General features: G+C 44.1%; 1 protein-coding gene across 2 annotated transcripts in view; it reads right to left on the bottom strand.

The window, feature by feature from the left end:
- EXT2 (exostosin glycosyltransferase 2) overlaps positions 1–19,040 on the bottom strand; it is a 93,762-nt gene that overhangs the window by 30,250 nt on the left and 44,472 nt on the right. The window lies entirely within an intron of this gene.

The following is a 19,040-nucleotide window of genomic DNA, read 5'->3' as shown; positions in this document are numbered from 1 at the left end:
CCCCACAAAACCTCGTAAATGGATAGAATAGAAAAAAATGTAAAAAAACCAAACACAATAGGCATTACCACGTTCGTAACGCGGCAAACAATGAAAATATTTTGTTATTTATCTTGCATGGCAAACATCATAAAAATAATTTTAAAAGGCTCCTATGCAGAATAATGTGTCTCCATGGTAACAGACTGCACAACAAACCCTGTGTAGTCTGATGCCGCAGTCATACTTCCCTCTGCTTATCACCAACATACATTGTGCAGGTTATCATGAGGTAGAGGACAGATGGAAGAGCGTATACCTGCAGGGTGAGACTATACAAGGCTAGCGTCTAGTCTGTAACTATGGAGACGCATAGGTCTGCATAGGAGCTGAAGACACAAAAAGGTAGAAAAAGTTTACTGGGATTGTCCCACTTCAACAGACACTTTCCCAATCCAAAAGTTATCGCACTGCCACCATCTTTCCAATGTATTAACCGATTTTCAGTGCAAATGAAGAATTAAGACACAGTCATGTGATTATCCCCAAGCAGTTTTTTGCGTTTCCGCTGATGCCGCGCTCATTCTGTGTATAGTACTTAATCACGAGGGCAATGTACGTGGCCACATCAATTCTCTTCAATGGCCTATTGTGCTGTGTAATACATACAAAAATAGGGCAATACGCTCATGTAAATGAACCCATTGAAATCAATGGGCTCTAGTCACCGAGTATTAGCATAATGCAATGAACGAGCCGTAATACCTGTGTGTTAATATTACACAGACTGCACCACACAAGCCTTTCATGGTGGAGCTAGGACAGAAACCACTATCATAGTTACAGCTGATGATTAGAGGATCCTGTCACACAGTTGTAATGAAGGAGATCACCGCTCCTCCTCCAGACTGTATACTTATGGTCTTTAGTTTATTTAGGTGAAAAGAGAATGCAATGGCAGTTCTCTCAGCAGGCAGAAAAGGTACTGCCTCTAGCTTTTTACGAGCATGGAGAAAGTGAGCAGGGAGAAATGTCAGCATCAAGATGGCGCCTGCGTGGAAGGGACTGCAATATACATAGGAGATATCCAAAGTGGGCCAGGCAATAAAGTGAGGGGAAGCAGTTATGAGGGACATGTTTTCGCTGGAGTCGCCCTTTAAATCTAAAGTATGTGCAAAGTTGCTTCATTTGAGATGCACTGGGGCAATAATAATCGTAATAATGGCTTTAAACTTGGCTTTAACCCCTTAAAAGTAGCAACAGGTGCCTGGAAACCATCAGCCGTGCACGCATGAATAAAAGTTATCCGAAGGAGGGAACCTTTTAATTTGCACATATTAAAAAAGACACAGATAAAATAATATTTATGTCTTATTCTCCCCACAGGAAGAAGGAATAATCACAAGAACTGGCTAATAAAATCGTCGGCTGATGAGATCTATCATAAATCACATTTTTCCCCCTGCTCTGCTGCAACGTCTCAGCAGCCGGTGCCAGCGCTAATAGAATACCAGAAGGGGGGCTTTTTCTTTGGAAGTGGTCTGGGGAAAAGTACGTCTCATTATAGCCGATGAGGGCATCCTCAGTGGAAACTGCTCTTTTTCTGTTTTAATCCCAGCCTGGCAGAGACTGGAAAGCCCCGAGTATCTGAAGCCGAACCGTTTTTCCATGGGAAAGGAAATTGGACGCAGTGTAGCCGAGACGTAGCTCTGACACAAAGTGGGCATGCAGAGAATTGAAAAAAAGGTAAATAAAACCGGCGATACAGACAGATTAAATAACTCAAACAAAACGCCGGTTGTTCTTGGGCAAAAGGGAGGGGTAAAAATGGCCAAAGAGTCTATTAAACTTTTTTTCTTTTTTTTTGGGGGGGGGGGGGGGCATGGGGAGGGGCACAATAACAGAGCGCACTTATAAGACCGACTTTACAGAGTTACAAAATTTGAATTTTAATTAGAGCGACCATAACTTTAAGCTTTCCCTCCCGAATCCTGCCAAGGAGATGGAACCCAGAGGGGTTGGCAAGAGAGGGCACACACAGTCTGTTCCTAATAACAGCGCCATGCAGACAGGAGAGGAGGGGTACGGGGCTCACAACGGGCACCGCCAGACAGGAATCAATAAACACGTAGGTATGTTGACTTCAAGGAAGGGAAAAAAAATAATAAAGTCTCTAACAAATAAATGAATAAATTAACAGTCCACCAGGAAGGAGCATTCAGGATTTTTCGGTAATTCTGCCCGGTGATAAAAATGCGGCATTGTTCTAGGTTTCTGCCTACTGGACGGACAGTGCCAATTAGCGCAGATCGAATGTGTTCTCTCTTCACCACCTTGTCAGTAAAACGATACGCAAAAGGAAAACTAGAGGCTGTTTATTCCGTCGGCTCGATTTCCTTTCATTTTTCCATAATGGCTCATTAAAAAGGGACTGAGACCGTTTCTTTGTATATTCGGTACTGCGGGTTTGAGTCCGAGCAGATTGTGGTATTAGTTCCTCCTCCCCGCTCATCTGGAAGGCCACCAACACCGAGATGGGTGAAGAAATTAAAAATACATATAACAGAGCGTCAGGTCTCTCTCACATCAGCGGTTTTATTTGTTGTTCGGCTCTGTTCGTGAAGTGCTGAATGCGGCATAAGCCAGTTAAGAATGGCGCCAGAACCGCCGCCATTGATTATAATAAGGTCTGGCCGGTTTACGGCATGCCTCGGGTTATGCTTCCGGACAACATATTGCAGCAGGTTGCCCAATTTCATCCAGAAGTTTGTGTGCCGGAGGTTCTGAATGGAGGTCCGGCGCAGATGTGGACATGGCCTTATAAAGTGGAAGGAGCACAGCCCCAGCAGCACACAGTATTTCACCATGAGAGTGTTCTAGCGATCTGTTCACTCGTGTCAGTAAGGTCTTCACATAGGCTGGAAACTGTCAATTCTGAAGCTGAGCCTTGGAGTTCTGCTGCAGAATTTAATGCAGATCCGCACTCCCCAAGCAGAATAGTGAGTGCAGCTCTGGAGTATAATACAGGATGTAACTCAGGATCAGTACAGGACAAGTAATGTATGTACACAGTAACTCCACCAGCAGAATAGTGAGTGCAGCTCTGGAGTATAATACTGGATGTAACTCAGGGTCAGTGCAGGATAAGTAATGTATGTACACAGTGACTCCACCAGCAGAATAGTGAGTGCAGCTCTGGAGTATAATACAGGATGTAACTCAGGATCAGTACAGGATAAGTAATGTATGTACACAGTGACTCCACCAGCACAATAGTGAGTGCAGCTCTGGGGTATAATACAGGATGTAACTCAGGATCAGTACAGAATAAGTAATGTATGTACACAGTGACTCCACCAGCAGAATAATGAGTGCAGCTCTGCAGTATAATACAGGATGTAACTCAGGATCAGCACAGGATAAGTAATGTATGTACAGTGACTCCACCAGCAGAATAGTGAGTGCAGCTCTGGAGTATAATACAGGATGTAACTCAGGAGTAGTACAGGATAAGTAATGTATGTACACAGTGAATCCACCAGCAGAATAGTAAGTGCAGCTCTGGAGTATAATACAGGATGTAACTCAGAAGTAGTACAGGATAAGTAATGTATATACAGTGACTCCACCAGCAGAATAGTGAGTGCAGCTCTGGAGTATAATACTGGATGTAACTCAGGAGTAGTACAGGATAAGTAATGTATATACAGTGACTCCACCAGCAGAATAGTGAGTGCAGCTCTGCAGTATAATAAAGGATGTAACTCGTGATCAGTACAGGATAAGTAATGTATATACACAGTGACTCCACCAGCAGAATAGTGAGTGCAGCTCTGGAGTATAATACAGGATGTAACTCAGGATCAGTACAGGATAAGTAATGTATGTACACAGTGACTCCACCAGTAAGTAATGTATGTGCGCAGTGACTGCCCCAGCAGAATAGTGAGTACAGCTCTGGAGTATAATACAGGATGTAACTCTGGAGTATAAAGGCCCTTTTACAAGCAAAGATAATCTTTCAAATGACTGAAAGATTTAGTGATGCAGTTACATAAAATGTTAATGGCAATTAACACTTTATCATCCACATTTGCATGTAAAAGGACCTACATGCATTGTTTGCAGAGCTCAGTGTGTGTTTAAACATGCCCAGCTGTGTAAACAGCTGCTGAGACATTCCATTGTTCTCCTCAGGGCTGCCAGCACATTCCATTGTTCTCCTTGTGGCTGCCAGCACATTCCATTGTTCTCCTCCCAGTTAGTGTAAACCTGCCATGGGGAGAACATCCTGTAATCTCTTGAAAGATGAGTGAAATGCATTAAAATGGAACGTACTTCCTCAGCCTTTCAGCGGCTGAATGATGGATTTTAGTTCACTTAAAATCTATTGTCCAAACAAAAAGTGCACAATGCCCGAGTTTACGTGTAACGGTTATCACTCATTTTCGGCTGTTTGGACAAATTTTGAGCGATAATCATTGCGTGTAAAAGGGCCTTTATACAGGATGCAACTGAGTACAAGATAAATTATTTTATATTTTTACAAAGTGACCGAGCTCGATAAGAAGATTATATCTGTATGTAAATTGAAAAATAGTATCCAAGGGTGCGATAAGAGCAGCAAATGGTCAATTAAAGGGGTCTTGCATTTGGAGGACTCCTGTCCATATTCAATTTATCACACACTAGCTGATATACCCGGCTTCGCCCGAGTTTATTTGGTACAGGTGTTTACCGGTTGTTCTCACTGAAAATTTTATGAAGCTGTAGTTACTTCAAAGGAACTGAGAAACAAAATATGTATACATCATAGAGGAGCGTTAGATTCTCCTCAGACTACATGTACTGATGTCCCTCTGCAGAATGTGCCACCCCTCCCCCTCTCCTAACTTTTCACCCTTGGGCCTAATGTCCACAGGCGGATTTTTGCTGCGGAATCTGAAGCCGGCGTCTGATTCCGCAGCAATAACTCTCCATAGCATGCTATGGAAAAATTATTTTTCATGCACACTAGTGGAAATCAATTGCGGTTTCCGCTCGCTGATGAAAAATTGCAGCACGCTCTATTTTACTGCAGTTCCTGCAATGGTGGCTTCGATTGAAGTCAATGGAAGCCATCCCATCTGCGGCCCGTCCATGCCCACCCGTATCACATCCTGTATCCAAGCTAGAGGTGGTACTGTACAATTTTCCCTAACAAACTTATCCTTTTGCTCTAATATTGTAATTACTTCTATATTTCATTTCCGTCTCACATCATCCAATTCCAATAATTCCTTCTCAGTGCATTAATTACTGTAGTCAATAACACAAATGATGCCGGATGAGCGTCTCCTTCCAATAAGGTCTGCTGCATCTGCTGGATGACAGAGGGGCCTATACTTCGTAATGCCTCCATCTGATCGGATTTGTGTTTTATGTTAAAGTCCCAATCACTCCTGAATAAAGGAGCAGACCTGAGGAGGTGCCCATCCCCTGCAGCCCCCCGTACACAAGGCCCCCATTGTCCCGTTTATTGACGACTCACGCTGATGCATATTCACAAGCATGGCCGTGCATATGGAACCAGTCAGCGGGCTGTGCCACTACCAATTATACTGTTGTGGAACACGGTATAAACAAGTCAAACTTCAGAGCACCTTGGTGTATGATGTGACCCAGGACTGCAGTTTACAGCGCAGCCTCCTCCACCCCAAGTATTCGCTGGGCTCAGCCCTCAATCACTTGCAGAGGCGGCCGGGACGCCGCTATTATCTATAGGAAAAACAGAAACGGCTCATTGATGTTTCTAAAGTCAAACAATCCCTATTTCCATAAAGTTGTTATGGGCCATGTGTGCGGAGCGGGTTGCTGCAGAGGTCGCAAGAAAGTCTACGTCTTCTGCGGCGGTGCTCGGAGGTCAGAGGCTAACACATTGCGGCTTTACAAGAGCATTGGTTTTTAGATTTTAGGCTAGGGCTACACGGCGACTTTGCCTGCAACCAGGGACGGCTGTGTAGTCCTGCAACCTGAAATCAACGGGGTCAAGGCACAAGTAGATGCGAACGTGACCTACAGATTGCAAAAAAAATCCACCAAGTTTCGTGTTTTTTAGATGTGTGGTTAGCAGTTGCAGCAACTTTCAAGTCGCACGGCAACCCCATTGGCTTCAATGATCGTTCAAGGTTGTAAGACTACACAGCAGTCTTTACTTGCACCACTTGTATCACAGACAAAGATGTCGTGTAGCCCTGATCCTAAAAAGCAGGACTACTTACATTTAATGCTGTAGGCCTAACGATGTTCAATGTGTCCAACTGGACCAGCAAATACCTTTACTGGAACACTCTATTCTGCATTACCAGTCCGTGACGCCAGTGCCTCTCAGATGGCATCTTGTGCTGAATCTTTAATGGCCCCTTTCACCCCTTTTTTTATTCTTATGACTGGCCGAAAGATCAAATATAACAAACAGAATGCCTATCAGTGATGTGTATATATATATAGCACTGATGGGCGGTCTGTTTGTATTTTGCTTCTGCAGAAAGCAGCACAATAGCAGCATACCCACACCAGAACAGCTCTGCAACGAACACAGAATTCTCACAGTGGGATCCAACCCGTGCCCCTGCAGGGACCCGCGGCTCACCTCCTCCGGCGTCTTCTCTCTGCTCTGCGCCGGATCTTGCACAGCCGCACATGTGCAGAGCAGAGACGGAGCGTCAGCAGTGACGTTTCTGTGCGGGCCTCCGCGAGGCTCGCACAGAAATAGGACAGGCTGCAATTTGCTTACCGCAGTCAAATCACAGCTGTCTGCATAGGATTGCATAAACCAATGGAATTCTATGGCAGCGTACACAGGGGAAAATTCTGTGGGAAATCTCGCCGTGGAATTTCCGCCCGTGTGCATTAACCCTTAAGTACATAAATACAGTACCAGAAAGAAGCTCATAACATAAGCACAATCCAATCTCAGCACATTGTTAAAATACTAGAAGAAAGCTTATAACAAATACAGCCCCAGAACCAAGCTCATAACATAAATACAGTAGCAGAACTAAACAATTGTGTTACACCTATGGGCTGACAGCACCACCTAAGACAGAGCGAGAAGGAGCATGGTGCATGTAGCTCCACAAGACGCTGCAGCACACAGGAAGATGATGATCAGGCCAGTATGGTGACCCCAGCATGCATTAGCTTAGCCCCCCTTAGAAGCTTCCTGTACGACCATATGGAGAGCATGTAGCTGAGGCCGGCCATATAGGACTTAATTCTGTATTTCACATGATGGTACCGTCCCTGTCACATGTAGTATTATCTTCGCTAGCAATCACATGATCCAAACACTCCTCTCAAAATACTCTGTGCTGCTGGGACATTTCTTGTTTGTCAGCTGATAGTCTTGATTATGCAGCTGTTGTTAGCAGCACATCCCTCTATGTAAATGGGGAGGGGTGCTGCAGACAAACGATCATAAGAACGATCATTCAATCCCCATTCGGCAGCAACAAACTTTGTAACGTCCATTTAATCGAGTGCCGATCTCATTGATCGGTGCTAATCATCCGCATCATAGTGAGCTACGTAAGACTAACTTAACTCAACACAAGACGACTGCTTAAGGAATGATTCTTACAGACATTCTCTTTGATTTTAGGGGGCAATTCCTTTTTTTTTTTTAACGCTGCAGCCAGCAACTTGTACGCCATCCTATACTTATTTAGAATGACACTTCATGTAGGGTGCAAATTAAGTCTTGTCTAGTTAATGGAATACTTGAAGCTGTTAATTTGCATACCTGCTACCAAATAATTTGGAACGGTGACCCAGGAGGTGGCAGAGAGCATTGAACATATATCCCTACATGAAACCAGCACTTGTGTCCCAGTAAGATGAGACAGATCCCGGTAATTAGCAGGTGCTGCCCGACCGCCAGATATAACATCCACAGGAACCCCGCAGCTGTCAGTCTCCACCTGCTGACCCCGAAAGGACAGCGAAGGACGCAGCCGCCCCTGGAAGCAAACCACCGGGGGACTTGATAAGCAGGGCAGAACCATGAACTAGAGCAGTCCTTGCACACGTCTGCCCAGCCATGACTAGAAAATGCCTAAAGGCCGGGGTCCTCGTTCCCGGCTGCAAAGTCATTAACACTCTTGACAGCCGACCATTAAAAGGTTCCCAGTTAACAAGTGGCCCCTGGAAGGAACACCACTTTCAAATGGGCTTTTTAAGGCTTATTCTGAAGTGTTATCAAGAGTCGACCCCCTGCCTGCCGTCTGCCGTCTGAGACCTCTTGACCTCCTCGGCTTCAAAAGGAGAAATCAGGCACCAGCAAAACCAATAATTCAAGGCCGGCTGCAGAGCGGGGCTGCTGAGTACCAGGAGGAAATAGTCGGAGGCAGCCCCGTTACTGTGACAGGGTGTGAAATAATGACCAACGCTCTAATTGTAGTTTCCGCAGGGATCTAACTGCGTGGTGGCTGAAGAGCTAACACTCATCAAGAAGCGCTTACTAACACGGGTGCATGCGGATTGTGGGGGTTTTTTGCGCACATATTCATTGTGCTTTTCACGAACGCAAAAAATTTCTCCTGCCTCCATGCGTAAACACACGGAGAGAACACGTGAATCAGGTGCATGCCCACGATGCCATCCACTTTAATGGGTAACTTCGAGCCGTAGCACTGCAGAAATGGGGCAGGATGCAATTTTTTTTTAACGCACTTCAAAAGCGCATTTCTGAATACACCAATGCAAATACATGGAGCTTCAGCCATGCGTATTACGCACGTAATACGGAATGCAAATACACCCGCGTGAATGGAGACCTAAGGGCTGATCCACATGTGCAGTTCTATGGAGTCCATGAAATAGGTTGTGTTTTCACAAACCAATATTGTGCGTATTCACGGTGTATTATTTATTGTGTGCGCATTCACTGCAGATATCACATGCGCAAAAAAAATAAAACACAGTAACAAGGCCCCATTGATTTCCCTTCCCTTTAAGTGTAAATACCCAGTGAATCCACGATCTGCCCCGCCACTCTCTTCCGCGAACCGCCAGTCGCCCCGCCACTCTCTTCCGCGAACCGCCAGTCGCCCCGCCACTCTCTTCCGCGAACCGCCAGTCGCCCCGCCACTCTCTTCCGCGAACCGCCAGTCGCCCCGCCACTCTCTTCCGCGAACCGCCAGTCGCCCCGCCACTCTCTTCCGCGAACCGCCAGTCGCCCCGCCACTCTCTTCCGCGAACCGCCAGTCGCCCCGCCACTCTCTTCCGCGAACCGCCAGTCGCCCCGCCACTCTCTTCCGCGAACCGCCAGTCGCCCCGCCACTCTCTTCCGCGAACCGCCAGTCGCCCCGCCACTCTCTTCCGCGAACCGCCAGTCGCCCCGCCACTCTCTTCCGCGAACCGCCAGTCGCCCCGCCACTCTCTTCCGCGAACCGCCAGTCGTCCCGCCACTCTCTTCCGCGAACCGCCAGTCGCCCCGCCACTCTTTCGCGATCCGCCAGTCGCCCCGCCACTCTTTCGCGATCCGCCAGTCGCCCCGCCACTCTTTCGCGATCCGCCAGTCGCCCCGCCACTCTTTTGCGATCCGCCAGTCGCCCCGCCACTCTTTCGCGATCCGCCAGTCGCCCCGCCACTCTCTTTCGCGATCCGCCAGTCGCCCCGCCACTCTCTTTCGCGATCCGCCAGTCGTCCCGCCACTCTCTTTCGCGATCCGCCAGTCGCCCCGCCACTCTCTTTCGCGATCCGCCAGTCGCCCCGCCACTCTCTTTCGCGATCCGCCAGTCGCCCCGCCACTCTCTTCCGCGAACCGACAGTCGCCCCGCCACTCTCTTCCGCGAACCGCCAGTCGCCCCGCCACTCTCTTCCGCGAACCGCCAGTCGCCCCGCCACTCTCTTCCGCGAACCGCCAGTCGCCCCGCCACTCTCTTCCGCGAACCGCCAGTCGCCCCGCCACTCTCTTTCGCGATCCGCCAGTCGCCCCGCCACTCTCTTCCGCGAACCGACAGTCGCCCCGCCACTCTCTTCCGCGAACCGCCAGTCGCCCCGCCACTCTCTTCCGCGAACCGCCAGTCGCCCCGCCACTCTCTTCCGCGAACCGCCAGTCGCCCCGCCACTCTCTTCCGCGAACCGCCAGTCGCCCCGCCACTCTCTTTCGCGATCCGCCAGTCGCCCCGCCACTCTCTTCCGCGAACCGACAGTCGCCCCGCCACTCTCTTCCGCGAACCGACAGTCGCCCCGCCACTCTCTTCCGCGAACCGCCAGTCGCCCTGCCACTCTCTTCCGCGAACCGCCAGTCGCCCCGCCACTCTCTTTCGCGATCCGCCAGTCGCCCCGCCACTCTTTCGCGATACGCCAGTCGCCCCGCCACTCTCTTTCGCGATCCGCCAGTTGCCCTGCCACTCTTTCGCGATCCGCCAGTTGCCCCGCCACTCTTTCGCGATCCGCCAGTCGCCCGCCACTCTTTCGCGATCCGCCAGTCGCCCCGCCACTCTCTCTCGCGATCCGCCAGTCGCCCCGCCACTCTTTCGCGATACGCCAGTCGCCCCGCCACTCTCTTTCGCGATCCGCCAGTCGCCCCGCCACTCTTTCGCGATACGCCAGTCGCCCCGCCACTCTTTCGCGATACGCCAGTCGCCCCGCCACTCTCTTTCGCGATCCGCCAGTCGCCCCGCCACTCTTTCGCGATACGCCAGTCGCCCCGCCACTCTCTTTCGCGATCCGCCAGTCGCCCCGCCACTCTCTTTCGCGATCCGCCAGTCGCCCCGCCACTCTCTTTCGCGATCCGCCAGTCGCCCCGCCACTCTCTTTCGCGATCCGCCAGTCGCCCCGCCACTCTCTTTCGCGATCCGCCAGTCGCCCCGCCACTCTCTTTCGCGATCCGCCAGTCGCCCCGCCACTCTCTTTCGCGATCCGCCAGTCGCCCCGCCACTCTCTTTCGTGATCCTCCAGTCGCCCCGCCACTCTCTTTTGCGATCCGCCAGTCGCCCCGCCACTCTCTTACGTGATCCGCTAGTCGCCCAGCTACTCTCTTCTGTATTCCACCCCGCCACACTCTTCTGCGATCCGCCAGTCGCCCCGCCACTCTCTTTTATCTGACTCTATTCTCAGTAGGATCTCAGGAGGAGGACAGAGGGAATGACTGCAGAATCAGATGCAGGATCATAGCTCTGCATGGGAGCTGTATACACACAATGGTAGTTTTTTTTCATAATAAAGACTACAGATAGAACATGGGCCTGTTCCTCAGGGGTGAATCAAATTTTAGGTGAGCTCATTTATTTAGGACTGCTGTTCAGTCCAGTTATCTATAACGGCTGCAAGGCACCCACTGACATTCAGCCATGTTGGATTCTATCAGTAGATTTTAAGGGGGTATTGTGGGACTTTTATTATTAATGAACTACCCACAGGATAGATCATGTGCATAGTTGATCAGCAGAGGTCTTCCGCTCTGGATCACCACTGCTCAGCTGGCCGGACATCATCATGGGTGGTTAACGCTGAAGTGTATACTTCATTCCCATTGAAATCAATGGAAGCAATGCCTCCTATTACACAGCCTCTGTCAGCAAAGAGGAGCCAGAAATGTAATAGGTGGCATCGCTCAGATTGATTTCAATGGGAGTGAAGTCATGTATAAACTTCCGACCCTAACTACTAATGACAATCAGCTGACCGGCAGGGCTCCCAAGCGAAGGACCCCATGCAGATTACCTATTGATGACCTACCATGAGGATTTAATAAAAGTCCAAGAACACCCCTTTAAGGACTACCCTTGGTGATGCTGGTCAAGTTGAGTGAGAGGAAAAGAGATGGACACAGTAATGGAGGAAACACAGATACAACGTGCAGATAATAAAAAAGTAATAGCCCAACTTTAAGGAGTTTTCCAAGTGAAAACTACTAATGACTTGACCTCAGGAGCTGCAAGACCAAACCGAGCCACTGCCGAACACAAATTAAGCAAATTAAGAAGTGGGCTCTGCCTGGTTCTTATAGGCATGCAAAAAAGCCACGTGACCCACTTTTCATCACTGCCAATTAGCTAAGAGGGTTTAAAATACAGAGGGGCAAACGATTCATACAAATTACCAGCCCTTTAATTGGGCAACCACCTAACGGGGTTGTCCGGGACTATTACTATTGACAACGTATCCTCAAAAGTGCTCATCAATAGTTGATCGGCAGGAATCCACCACTTGGGATTCCCACTGATCATCTGATCGCGCCTGGTATGCCATCAGTGCGGAGAGAGCTGGAAGCAGATAGTGCTCTCAGTACTGCAGTGGCCCAGGTTGGTATTGCAGGCACAGCTCCCATCGAATTCAACAAAGCGCACATCTCCATCAACCAGGGCGGGGGTCCGGCGTTTACATTCAGTTGATAAAAGCGCCACCGCTGCCCTTTATTCATTCCTCAGCGCTGCCCTGTGACTACACTGTCATGACGAAGGCAGCGCACAGCTCATTTTAGCTTCTCTTGGTATTTTCATGTTTTTTCCTCGTCTTCTTCATAAATACCAACCCCTCAACCGCGAATGTGGTTTCAATTACGAATTACCAGACCTTAGAAAAAGGAAAGTCTTGATTTATTCTAGTTTTTTTCTCCAATTATGCACAATGTATTTCCACAGCAAACTCTGAGAAAGAATGTCAGTATGATTCTCACCCTGCGCTGGTTAAAGGGCACGAGCGCAGCCAGATTAACCCCTCCATGGGCAAACATTTTACTTTGGCCTATCCTGGTTTTGGGCCACATATGGATATAATAGGTCATACATAGGGGGCAGTATTATAGTAGTTATATTCTTGTACATAGTGAGCAGTATTATAGTAGTTATATTCTTGTACATAGGGGGCAGTATTATAGTAATTATATTCTTGTACATAGGGGGCAGTATTATAGTAGTTATATTCTTGTACATAGGGGGCAGTATTATAGTAGTTATATTCTTGTACATAGGGGGCAGTATTATAGTAGTTATATTCTTGTACATAGGGGGCTGTATTATAGTAGTTATATTCTTGTACATAGGGGGCAGTATTATAGTTATATTCTTGTACATAGGAGGCAGTATTATAGTAGTTATATTCTTGTACATAGGAGGCAGTATTATAGTAGTTATATTCTTGTACATAGGGCAGTATTATAGTAGTTATATTCTTGTACATAGGAGGCAGTATTATAGTAGTTATATTCTTGTATATAGGAGGCAGTATTATAGTAGTTATATTCTTGTATACAGAGGGCAGTATTATAGTAGTTATATTCTTATATATAGGGGGCAGTATTATAGTAGTTATATTCTTGTATATAGGGGGCAGTATTATAGTAGTTATATTCTTGTATATAGGGGGCAGTATTATAGTAGTTATATTCTTGTATATAGGGGGCAGTATTATAGTAGTTATATTCTTGTACATAAGGAGCAGTATTATAGTAGTTATATTCTTGTACATAGGAGGCAGTATTATAGTAGTTATATTCTTGTACATAGGGGGCAGTATTATAATAGTTATATTCTTGTACATAGGAGGCAGTATTATAATAGTTATATTCTTGTACATAGGAGGCAGTATTATAATAGTTATATTCTTGTATATAGGAGGCAGTATTATAGTAGGTATATTCTTGTACATTGGGGCAGTATTATAGTAGTTCTATTCTTGTACATAGGAGCAGTATTATAGTAGTTCTATTCTTGTACATAGGAGCAGTATTATAATGGTTTAATTCTTGTACATAGGGGGCAGTATTATAGTAGTTATATTCTTGTAATAGGAGCCGTATTATAGTAGTTATATTCTTGTACATAGGAGCAGCATTATAGTAGTTATATTCTTGTACATAGGAGCAGCATTATAGTAGTTATTTTCTGGAACATAGGGGTCAGTATTATAGTAGTTATATTCTTGTACATAGGAGCAGTATTATAGTAGTTATATTCTTGTACATAGGGGCAGTATTATAGTAGTTATATTCTTGTATATAGGGGGCAGCATTATAGTAGTTATTTTCTTGAACATAGGGGTCAGTATTATAGTAATTATATTCTTGTACATAGGAGCAGTATTATAGTAGTTATATTCTTGTACATAGGGGGCAGTATTATAGTAGTTATATTCTTGTACATAGGGGCAGTATTATAGTAGTTATATTCTTGTACATAGGAGCAGTATTATAGTAGTTATATTCTTGTACATAGGGGGCAGTATTATAGTAGTAATATTCTTGTACATAGGGAGCAGTATTATAGTAGTTATATTCTTGTACATAGGGGGCAGTATTATAGTAGTTATATTCTTGTACATAGGGGGCAGTATTATAGTAGTTATATTCTTGTACATAGGGGCAGTATTATAGTAGTTATATTCTTGTACATAGGTGGCAGTATTATAGTAGTTATATTCTTGTACATAGGGGGCAGCATTATAGTAGTTATATTCTTGTACATAGGGGGCAGCATTATAGTAGTTATATTCTTGTACATAGGGGGCAGTATTGCAGTAGTTATATTCTTGTACATAGGAGCAGTATTATAGTGGTTATATTCTTGTACATAGGAGCAGTATTAAGGTAGTTATATTCTTGTACATAGGGGGCTGTATTATAGTAGTTATATTCTTGTACATAGGGGGCAGTATTATAGTAGTTATATTCTTGTACATAGGAGGCAGTATTATGGTAGTTATAGTCTTGTACATAGGAGGCTGTATTATAGTAGTTATATTCTTGTACATAGGAGGCAGTATTATAGTAGTTATAGTCTTGTACATAGGAGGCTGTATTATAGTAGTTATATTCTTGTACATAGGAGGCAGTATTATAGTAGTTATAGTCTTGTACATAGGGGGCAGCATTATAGTAGTTATATTCTTGTACATAGGGGGCATATTACAGTAGTTATATTCTTGTACATAGGAGCAGTATTATAGTGGTTATATTCTTGTACATAGGGGGCTGTATTATAGTAGTTATATTCTTGTACATAGGGGGCAGTATTATAGTAGTTATATTCTTGTCCATAGGAGGCAGTATTATGGTAGTTATATTCTTGTACATAGGAGGCTGTATTATAGTAGTTATATTCTTGCACATAGGGGGCAGTATTATAGTAGTTCTATTCTTGTACATAGAGGGCAGTATTATGGCAGTTATATTCTTGTACATAGGGGGCTGTATTATAGTAGTTATATTCTTGTACATAGGCGGCAGTATTATAGTAGTTATATGCTTGTACATAAGGGGCAGTATTATAGTATATTCTTGTACATAGGGCAGTATTATAGTAGTTATATTCTTGTACATATGAGCAGTATTATAGTAGTTATATTCTTGCACATATGAGCAGTATTATAGTAGTTATATTCTTGTACATAGGGGCAGTATTATAGTAGTTATATTCTTGTACATAGGGGGCATTATTATAGTAGTTATATTCTTGTACATAGGAGGCAGTATTATAGTAGTTATATTCTTGTACATAGGGGGCAGTATTATAGTAGTTATATTCTTGTACATAGGAGGCAGTATTATAGTAGTTATATTCTTGTACATAGGAGGCAGTATTATAGTAGTTATATTCTTGTACATAGGAGGCAGTATTATAGTAGTTATATGCTTGTACATAAGGGGCAGTATTATAGTAGTTCTATTCTTGTACATAGGAGCAGTATTATAGTAGTTCTATTCTTGTACATAGGAGCAGTATTATAATGGTTTTATTCTTGTACATAGGGGGCAGTATTATAGTAGTTATATTCTTGTACATAGGAGCAGTATTATAGTAGTTATATTCTTGTACATATGGTGCAGTATTATAGTAGTTATATTCTTGTACATAGGAGGCAGTATTATAGTAGTTATATTCTTGTACATAGGGGGCAGTATTATAGTAGTTATATTCTTGTACATAGGGGGCAGTATTATAGTAGTTATATTCTTGTACATAGGGGGCATTATTATAGTAGTTATATTCTTGTAATAGGAGCCGTATTATAGTAGTTATATTCTTGTACATAGGGGCAGCATTATAGTAGTTATATTCTTGTACATAGGAGCAGCATTATAGTAGTTATTTTCTGGAACATAGGGGTCAGTATTATAGTAATTATATTCTTGTACATAGGAGCAGCATTATAGTAGTTATATTCTTGTACATAGGGGCAGTATTATAGTAGTTATATTCTTGTACATAGGGGGCAGTATTATAGTAGTTATATTCTTGTACATAGGGGCAGTATTATAGTAGTTATATTCTTGTATATAGGTGGCAGTATTATAGTGGTTATATTCTTGTACATAGGGGGCAGCATTATAGTAGTTATATTCTTGTACATAGGGGGCAGTATTACAGTAGTTATATTCTTGTACATAGGAGCAGTATTATAGTGGTTATATTCTTGTACATAGGAGCAGTATTATAGTAGTTATATTCTTGTACATAGGGGGCTGTATTATAGTAGTTATATTCTTGTACATAGGGGGCAGTATTATAGTAGTTATATTCTTGTACATAGGAGGCAGTATTATGGTAGTTATAGTCTTGTACATAGGAGGCTGTATTATAGTAGTTATATTCTTGTACATAGGAGGCAGTATTATAGTAGTTATAGTCTTGTACATAGGAGGCTGTATTATAGTAGTTATATTCTTGTACATAGGAGGCAGTATTATAGTAGTTATAGTCTTGTACATAGGGGGCAGTATTATAGTAGTTCTATTCTTGTACATAGAGGGCAGTATTATGGCAGTTATATTCTTGTACATAGGGGGCACTATTATAGTAGTTATATTCTTGTACATAGGGGGCTGTATTATAGTAGTTATATTCTTGTACATAGGAGGCAGTATTATAGTAGTTATATGCTTGTACATAAGGGGCAGTATTATAGTATATTCTTGTACATAGGGCAGTATTATAGTAGTTCTATTCTTCTACATATGAGCAGTATTATAGTAGTTCTATTCTTGTACATAGAGGGCAGTATTATGGCAGTTATATTCTTGTACATAGGGGGCACTATTATAGTAGTTATATTCTTGTACATAGGGAGCTGTATTATAGTAGTTATATTCTTGTACATAGGAGGCAGTATTATAGTAGTTATATGCTTGTACATAAGGGGCAGTATTATAGTATATTTTTGTACATGGGGGGCAGTATTATAGTATATTCTTGTACATAGGAGGCAGTATTATAGTAGTTCTATTCTTACACATAAGGGGCAGTATTATAGTGTAGTCTTGTACCTAGGGGGTACAATTTTCTGTCTGCAATATTTTATACCTCACAGACTTCATAAATAAACTTGTCCGGATTAGTGGACATGTTGCAAATTTTATAATCTACACCAGTGTTTTCCAATGTCCAGTCCTCATGGACCTCCACAGGTCATGTTTTCAGTATATTCTATAGTAAGAATACCTGTGGCAACGTGTGAGGCACTGTTCATTTCAAGCTAAAAATATGTGTACTTGCTCCACTGAATTACAGTATAATAAGGATATGGATCTGCTTGCCATTTTGCAGCAGAATAACAAATATTCTCTGTGCTGGATCTAAAGAGCAAATCCCCATCGTGTGAACATACCTCTACACTTTATACCACACGCAGTAATTTGCATTGGGGCTGCCATTTAACAGCCAGAGTAATAGGTATTATCATGTGATTTAACTCATCAATCTCCTGGCCGGTGGAATAATACTGCAGGGATTGAGAGCAGCTTGCCAAGCATGTGAATGGCAGAATAGAATTCCTCATTATGGGATGTGTAAGATGACAAACCAAGTCTGTAGGGAGGTGAGTTGTGCCGGCTCACAAAAAATAAGACATAAGTGACAAAACCATAGAATAAAGATGTGAGTCCGTTATTTAATCCTGTCTGCAAAGGAATATAGGAGAGCCGTGTATACAGCCGGGTAAATACACAGGAGGTGTCAGGGCTGCGTTAAGAGATACTGAACCTTTCCTTAAAGAGACGAATATTATAAACAGCAATAGGAGTCGGGATTCTTGGTGCGGATCGGAGACATAATAATTCCACTGCCAAAGGCTATTCAGAATCTGAGCAAACATCTTCATATAAGTTTCTTTAGCACCGCCTTGTAGCACATCCTCTACACTAAAGGGGAAACAGTCATCAGGGCAGATCCCTTTACATTCAAGCATCTTATCAAAGACCCGAAAATACTGAGGTAGCAGCACAGCTGACCTCCACAGATAAAAACTCATATGTGCCATTAGTAGGCAGGAAGAAGGGGCATCCATATAATAAGAAGCAAATAAGGTGGTTTAGCCTCTCTCTAAGTGAATCAGATGTTTGCATATTTAGGATAAAAAAGGAATCAAGAAATGTATGTTGGGCTTTAGTTTCTACCCACTCAAGACGAACAAGCTTTCAGGGAGCCAAAAATGTAAAGCACCCCGAAATAGAAACACTGAAGATTAAGCTGCATTCACTATTCTGCTGGTGGAGTCACTGTGTACATACATTACTTATCCTGTACTGATCCTGAGTTACATCCTGTATTATACTGCAGAGCTGCACTCACTATTCTGCTGGTGGAGTCACTGTGTACATACATTACTTATCCTGTACTGATCCCGAGTTACATCCTGTATTATACTGCAGAGCTGCACTCACTATTCTGCTGGTGGAGTCACTGTGTACATACATTACTTATCCTGTACTGATCCTGAGTTACATCCTGTATTATACTCCAGAGCTGTACTCACTATTCTGCTGGTGGAGTCACTGTGTACATACATTACTTATCCTGTACTGATCCTGAATTGCATCCTGCATTATACCCCACAGCTTTTACAGAGGACAATTATTGGATGCTAAAGTGCCCCCTAGTGGTCCTAGCGATAATACTTTCTGTGTATTCACTCATGGCATAAGGATCACTCAGTGAATGGAGGCAGAGCAGGACGGAGATCGCTCTAACCCGCCTGCATACACAGATAGAGGACTGCCTGCTTACACAGACCATTTGCCATTTGATTTTTATGCCTACACAAAGCGAATGAGCCGCGATGAGCCCATGAATTATTGT

Source organism: Eleutherodactylus coqui, chromosome 11, assembly GCF_035609145.1.
Source record: "Eleutherodactylus coqui strain aEleCoq1 chromosome 11, aEleCoq1.hap1, whole genome shotgun sequence".
Lineage (NCBI taxonomy): Eukaryota > Metazoa > Chordata > Amphibia > Anura > Eleutherodactylidae > Eleutherodactylus > Eleutherodactylus coqui.
Note: the sequence above shows the minus strand (reverse complement) of the source record. Positions and strands in the feature narration are given on the sequence as shown.